Genomic DNA, 8,225 nt, shown 5'->3' with positions numbered 1-8,225 from the left:
GTAAGATTTCCATTTTGTCTTCCTAGCATGTCATTCTTGGCCATTTCCCTCTCAGCTATCTGTGACTCTTTTGTTAGGAAAAGAGACTGGAGATGTCTCCCCTTGTTCTTCTAGTCTGACAGATGTCCATGAATTGAGCAAAGTAGACCTAAGAGCTTGATTTGCTTTTTTTTAAGTTGTTTGACAATTTAATCCTTCCATTTAGAAATCACTGACTTGCATTTATTTTATTCAAAGTTGAGTGAACTGTCTGATGTGGCCCAAGCCTATCTCTCACAAAGCACCCTGTCTGGCTCTGTGGAACCTTCCCTCCTTGTTCATGTGTTTACTAAGGAGGTATCTTTACAAAGCTGGGCCTAATTTCTAATCGAATTTGGCTGGCTCCAGCTTTCAGCCACGGGATCCTGTTGTCTTTCTTTGCAAGCTCTGAGAAGTGATGACTCCCCAGTATTTTCTACTTAGGAAAGCACTTACACACTGTAAGCAAGTAATTTCTCACTTTTCTTGTTGACAAGCTAAACAGATGGAAACCTCCATCTCTCCATGAAAAGCGCTTTGCCCTTGTAATTTTTTTTTGTGGTTCTCTACCCTCTCTATTTTTTCATCAGTCTTTTCAGAATGAGGACTACCTATCATGTCAATCCTGTAAAAAAAGTGTAAAATTCATCTTTCTCCTCTTGCTTGCTTTACTCCCAATCAAGCCTCCAGCACGTAGTCAAGGACAAGCTAGACATTTTGTTTGCTTGCTGCAGGATTGCATGGGGAACTCAGATTGTTCTGAAGGCAGTGGGTGAACAGGTCCATCTGAGAGGCTTAGCTGTGGTCTAGCACCTGGCAGCAGCCCTGGGCTCCTCTAGTTCCAGTGCTGAGTACTGCTCACCCCGTGCTCTGGACCTCCCTTGTACCCTGACATTCCCATTGCACCCATACCTGCTGGTTGCAGCCCCAGCTCCACACTCAGACACCTCCCTCTAAACAAAGAGCTCCCAAATTACATATTAGCAAACACTGAGAGGGAGAACAACCTGCAGCAGATACTTGAAATATAGAGGGAAGAGCTAAACAAAACTATACTCATGGAAACTGTTGTTTCTAAACAACTTAGCAAAGGCTTTTCTGACATGGTATATTGCTAACTTTTCATTACGTTTTAGAGAGTACAAAATTAACCCCCTTGCAATCACCTAGGTGTGCTACATCTCCACAGGTACCTGTACAAACTTGTAATCTGAAATGATGAAATGAGATTTCTTTGGCAAGTCTCAGAAAAATCACCACAATTGACATTCTGTGCCTACTGTTCATTCTTGCAGTACTGTCACTCTTTGTTGTCTCTACCAGCGTGTCTTTTCTACATTCCCTGTCCCTGCTAGGGAGTGTCACTGCATTTATCTTAGTCAAGTCCCTTCAACACTTTATATACTAGCACAGCATCAGTATTCTTTCAGTCTCCTGGAATTCCCCCAGTGCCTTCAAAATCAAGGTCTGTGGAAAAGAATCCTCAGCCAACTATTCTATTACCCCTGAGGTTCGTGGGCATCTAAACATGCCAGGTTATCCTACATCTTCATCCTACACATCTTCCTCAGTTCCTGACAATCAAAGAACAAATTCTCCCTAATGTATATGAATTATAGGAATCATATTTTTTTCCAAAACAAAATTAAAAATATTAAGCTGTTCTGTATTATTAACACTATCACCACTCAGTTCTGAACCAGCCACTCTCCCAAGATGTTTGGCTCTCTGTGTGCTTTTGTACTGACCTCACAGCTGGCATGTAAACCTCCTGAGTAGGAGCTGCCTGGCCTTCAGAGGCAATGGTGAGAAGGATAAGTGCTTGCACACCTCATTTTTCCACTCAGGGGAACCTGTGAACTAGGGAATCTATTCTCTTAGAGGTGCAGTAAGGCTGGTGACTTCTGTGAGGAAGAACAGGCCATGGAGCAGCAAGTGTTCCCCACTCCTCTCTGAAGACTGTTAATCATTTCAGCTCATAACCTGCTTACAAGCTAATACGGGCTTTAAAATGATTGATGACTCATATGCAAGTGCTTTTTATTGGGGTAGGTATAGTCAGGGGGCTGTTAAGGAAAAACAGAAACTCCAACTCTGCTCTTAGTCTCTTGCTGTTCTCTGTTTTCTCCATTTCTACAGACTTAAGAGCAATGGTGGGACAGAATTCCCTGATCATCAGTGAGACTGTATGTCACACTGATCACCCTCTGTTTAAAATAATACAAAAAATGGGAAATCAGAATTCAAATGCAATCAAATCCAGATATCTCATCAGATTCTGCTTTCTGTGACTTTTCCTGTGATGTTGGGTGTCCCAGCTGGTCAGTTGGCGTGGGGTGTGAGCCAGTGGGGTGGCAAGCAGCAAGCCCTGGAAGCAGGGGGGATTTCAGAGTTTGCAGAAGAAACAGGGTATGTGATCACTTCCTGGGAGAAAAAAGCCAGAGCTATTTTGGTGGGTGCACATGGTCATGTGGTTTTCTCTACTTCCAGCTCTTGTGCAACAGAGTTTGTATTTACCTACATTTAACAGCTGACCTTTTGAAAATAATATGCCAAATCATGAGGCAAAAGGTTGCCTCATCATTATGAGTTCTTCAGTCTGCCCAAGATCCCACCTATTTTTTCTAAGCAGAAAGTAATGGTCATCTAGGACTTGACTGAATGCCACTGCAATAGGCATATGGCCTTTCTCTGCCCTTTTCCTGCCAGACTACAAGAGCTGAATCAGTTTAATACATGCTGCCACAGACAATCTATATTTTGCATTTGTTGAAAACAAGAAGTCATAGTTGTGTAGAGTAACTGCTAAAACAAACAAAAAAATCCTGTATAAAGAGACATTATATATTGAACTTAAGCTCCTACCATTTGATTTACAATTCAACAGCCAAAATACATAACAACAACCTCTGTGACGGGAATTGATTTCCATATGATGGGTTTTATGGAGCAGTAAACATTACACTACTCAGCTAATTCAGTGCAGCCATCCATTCCCTTTTGCTCTGCACAGCCCATGTCCTGCTCACAGCACACCATGTTAACAGATAAGAAAAAAACAGCTAAATAAAAGTCATCTTTTCAGTGTCACACTTTTGTGGGTTCTAGTGCTTGCAGTCTTCAATCTGGTCACCATTTACATTGTTGAGCTTTAAATGGAGATTATCTTGACAAAAGCCTTTTTATGTCTGAGAGTTTCAATTTTTGTGTTGAAATACCAGTTGTCACCTTCAGACTTCATATTTTTTCATTCTAATAGATGGCAAACTTTGATCTAACACTGGGCACTGAAGTTACATTTTCTCTATGCTGTGTGTGCTAAAGATCATTTTGAAAAACTGTCAGTAAATGCCTGACAGCTTTATTTCTATTTGGTAATTAAAAGGCCTGCCTAGTTTTCCAAATGGCTTTGGAAAAAGTTACACCTTTTTAGCCAAATTTATGTCTTATTACTCCAGCTGTTTAAAATGGTTTTTCTTCTGTAAGAAGGAAACCAGCTGCAATTATTGGGTGGGTGAGGAATATTGAGTGGAGTGGATATTCCTCTACTTATTTTAAGTAAATTTATTTCATTTCCCATGAAAGGAGCCTGCCTATAGGCAAGGTAGAGGTAAACAACTTTCCAGCAGTTGAGCTAGGCAATAAGCATTTCATGTGTGAATGAAACCCACCAGAAGGTACCAACTGAAAAAGGCAGAGAAATATTTCTCTATTTCTTCTGAACTGCCATGTTCTCAAATGCTTGCTGCTATAAAAAGTAGGTCATTATTACAATTTTCAAGTGAACTGTGATGCTTTTAGTGCCCCGTGTTATGTCAGATTTACATTTGGTGTGGATTTGCTGTGGGGCTCTTGAGAGCTGTGCCCTGTGTGGAAAGTTGTAACAACAGAGGATCTGCTCCTCAAAATATCCTTCATGTGGAGAAGATACTGCTTGTGGATTGGGAAGGAATACAGTGAATGACACTTCCAAATTCAATTTCTTCTGCAGAGGCAGTGGAAAGCAATGCTAAGAAAGACTGAAAGTCATTTCAGAACATTCTCGTCCTTTATGGAGTCAATACAAGAAAGCATTTCAACACACAGTAAATTTTAATCACCTTAAGAAAGTGATTAAGGATTATTTAATGCTGTCCTGAGTCAGGAATAATATCTGTTCATTTAAATAAAATAAAAATTCTGTACGCTCAGACAGAATGCAGAAGTGAAGGCAAACCCCAGTTTGATAAAAGATCTACAGGCCAGGCAGGCTTCCAGAGGGCAGGCATTCTCAAATGTCACTGCAGTTCAAGATGGAAAATATTTCCTGGATGCACCAGCTCTGTATGTGAGTTAGCCAACTCTGGGAAAAGCTGAGCTTATTTTTGTAGCAGCTGGAGGGAGAACAACTATATCTATGGAGCAGGTAAAAATCAAATTCAAACATACTTTTGTATCTTTTAGAAAATTTACAGACTTGAACCAGAATGGCAGTTTCTGAAATTGCTACAAATGCAGCTCAGTGTGCTGAGTTCAGTGAAGTTACATACAGCTAATCTTGTAAGTAGCAGGGTAGCTACCTGCCATCATGCCATGAAAATGTTGGAGGGGAGCATAAGGTCTGGCTGAGCTTGTTTCTTCAGCCACAGGATAATGTATTTCCAGTAACTCTGCTCTACCTGACTGGGATATTTTATTCCTTTCAGTAAGTTTTTGCTCCTTAAGCTTATTCATGTGCTTTAAAATACTTGCTTCTCTGGCTCTCTTGGTCTGTATTTGCTTTACTAAAAAGTGCTGGATACTGATACTAATACCATCACTGAAATAGGCTTGATCTCATGGGTACTGGATCATGTTGAAATAGTGATACTGAATGAATACTTGTTTGCTACTATTGTTTTTTCTGGGAAAAAATATCTTTCTAATATCAACTTTTTTATGTCCCAGTTGAGTTATTTTACTAAGGTCTATCTAGTTCTCTCTATCTGTTGTTTAAAACACATCAAAATAACACCACCATAGCCAATTAATAAGCTACAATCTTTTCATATTTGTTTTTCCTACTGATAGTCTTGAAGTACAGGTTTTATTTGCAATGTGCAGCTTGTTTAACAAAGCCAAACTCTGCTCAGATAAAAATACCCCCAATGTAAATTTTTCAGCTCCCCTGCATCAGCCTATGGAGGCAGAAAAGGCAGTTTCATAATCTTTGCTGGCCTGAAGCACTTGATTCCTGATTATTAGGCAATTTGTTAACTCTTCTAATTCAAATACGCAAAAGGGTGAGCAAGCAATAAACCATTTCAAATCAATCCACCTGGCAGTAGGTGAAATAGCTGTAATGAATAGCGTGATTACAGAGCACATTTCCTATCAGCGTAGTCATTTGCAGGATTCAGGCCACGGATGTCACAGGTTGTCTAAGAAGCATTAGACGCGAGGAGATGACTGGATGTGAAAGGGGACTTGGAGGATAATTTATGATGATGGATGTTTGCTGTCTATGCACACTTCATTAGCTAAGTCAGTCCAGCTGGCGCTGCTGGGACTTCTCTGCTTTCCCTGCTGCTGCTGGCCGCTGGCTCTGAGTTCATAGGTGAGGGAACACAAACATATGCTTGCCAATGTATGAGTTTTTTAATGACGATGTTGTGGTTTAACCCCAGCCGGCAACTGAGCCCTGCTCAGCCGCTCGCTCACTCACCCCTGGAGAGATCAGGGAGAGAATCAGAAGGTAACAGCTTGAAAAACTCATGAGCTGACATAAAAACAGTTTAATAGGGAAAGCAAAAACCACACATGTGAGCAAAGAAAAAAGGAATTCATTCACTGCTTCCCATGGGCTGGCAGGTGTTCAGCCTTACAGGAGAGCAGGGCTCCATCACACAGAACAGTGGCTTGGAAGATCAATGCCATCTCTCTGAATGTCCCCTGCTTCCTCCTTCTTGCCCCAGATTGATACACTGAGCACGATGCCATATGGTGTGGAAAATCCCTGTGTTCAGCTGGGGTCAGCTGTCCCAGCTGTGTTCCCTCCCAACTCCTCATGCCCCCCCAGCCCTCTCTGTGGTGGGGTGGGGTGAGAAGCAGAAAAAGCCCTGATGCTGTGTGATCATTGATCAACAATAACTACAACATCCCTGTGTTACCAGCACTGTTCTCATCCCCAAACCAGCTACTATGGAGAAAATTAACTCTATTCCAGCCAAACGCAGCAGACGTGATTGAGGAAGGTGTGAGGAATCTCTAATGGAGCTCTTAGAATTTCCCATTCTCTACAGAGGCTGAAAAGGATATAGTGTAGTATTTCCCTCTTCTGCAGGCACAGCAAACACACAATCTATTGAGTTTCTGTTTTAAATATGGCAATTTTATTTTGACTTGAGATATTCTGGGATCTAACAAAATCCTGAATTCACTCCCAACATAAGAAGCTTTGGATCTGTCTCAGCCAATGCTATCAGCATAATATCTTGGTATGATGAATCTGGATTGCCTTCAATGGGAGCACAGGTCTTACTAAATAACAGCAGGATTTGGCTTTGTGTATGAAAAATTATTAGGTGAATCATTAGTAGTAGCAAAAGCAACTGAATAGCTATCTGAAAAGTGAAAACATGAAGTGCTTTTCAATGATCCTGAACACAACAGCTAAAATCACACCAAGCAAACAATTATACCACAATTGTGGTAGCACACTCTTTAGCAAGGATGAGCTAATTCTTTTGCTTTTTGAACAATGAATAACACCAAATTTTTACAGTTACAGTCAAATTCCTTGAGTAAATATGTTCATACAGGCAGCAACAAGATCATGTACCTCCCAGATTTTAATGACAAAGAACAGATAATTTTCCTACATTTAATATGAAGAAAGTAACTGGGTTGGTGTGCACATCTCATTTTATATTTGTGCATATAGTGTTACTTTATTTCTGTTATGGGCCTTGTGAGCAGACAGCCACTTCCTTTCTTCTGTGAGCTGTCTTGTTGCTTTAAATTGACATCTCCTGGAAGAGAGAGACAGCATGTGACATGTGTACAGAATCCAAGATTGATAAGGGTATGCTTTTATTCATTTTAATAACTAAGAAGGAGTGAAGAGTGACAGTTCAATCACTCATTAATAAAGACTGACTTTATTCCCATTCATGAAACGGCTAGTCAGATTTTAAAACATTTTAAAAATTATTATTATTATTGTTGTTGTTGTTGTTTTTGTTGTTGTTATTATATTTAGTACTTTCCCCTCATGTGAATGTTTTAAAAAATCACTGTCAACATACAGAGTTTGAATGAGTCTGAGAACTATCCCAAATTACTGATCTGTTTCAGTTGTTGGGATTTTTTTAAAATTCTTTACTGCTTACAGACTGACAAGAGAAGCGAATGCTCACTGTAGTTAAACATGTCACTGAACCTTAGCAGAGACACAGAAATAATAACATCATTCCAGACAAGAGAGGATCAAACTAGGTTATGTAAATTTTAATTTGCCATGGATGGATGTCTCTGGCTTACCTTGACTGAATTAAAACTTTAATGAAGAGATTAATGCTGGAGTCCACTGTGAAAGACTTGACAGAGCACACCCAAGCCTTGTCCCATTGGTCACTGAGGGAAGTCAATGCTGACTGTGGCTTTTGCAGGCTACCAGGGTGTAGCTTCTGTGAGAGCAGCCTGGACACTCCTGTGGTGGGATGGGCAGGACCAGTTCATGGAAGATAAAATCACCACATAAACCCAGCCTCAACATGCATGCAGGGCAAAGGAGGCAATCACGTAACCATGGAAAGACTTTTCCTCTGTTAGCACTATTCCTCTTTCAATTCCTTTGAAGACCTCTTCAAGCTTTCCCTCCCAAAGCAAGGTTTAGTTAGACTTGAACAGTTTCACACCCATTTCTTTCCTTGATTGCACTGTCAAATGAGATTGATTTGTCAGTTTGTCTTATTGTCTGTTCATGTTCTACAATAAGATGTCTATCTCCCAGATCTAAAAAGCTCATACAGTTTTTTTGGCAGTGAGTCACATTTTCTATGGTTTGGCTGTGAAAATCGTTGTTCTCATTCTTCTGTTGACTGCTTAGGTGAAGGGCAGATAAAGACAATCTCAATATTTAAAAAAAACCCACCTCTTGCTTCAGCTGATTGGGTGGAGAGATGGTTTTGTTCCCATAGCAACATTTTGCATCCAAACCTGCAGAAACAAGGCTGGCTACAGGCATT

Source organism: Serinus canaria, chromosome 1A (assembly GCF_022539315.1).
Source record: "Serinus canaria isolate serCan28SL12 chromosome 1A, serCan2020, whole genome shotgun sequence".
Taxonomy (NCBI): domain Eukaryota; kingdom Metazoa; phylum Chordata; class Aves; order Passeriformes; family Fringillidae; genus Serinus; species Serinus canaria.
The sequence above is the reverse complement of the archived record's forward strand: the minus strand, read 5'-3'. Positions refer to the sequence as shown.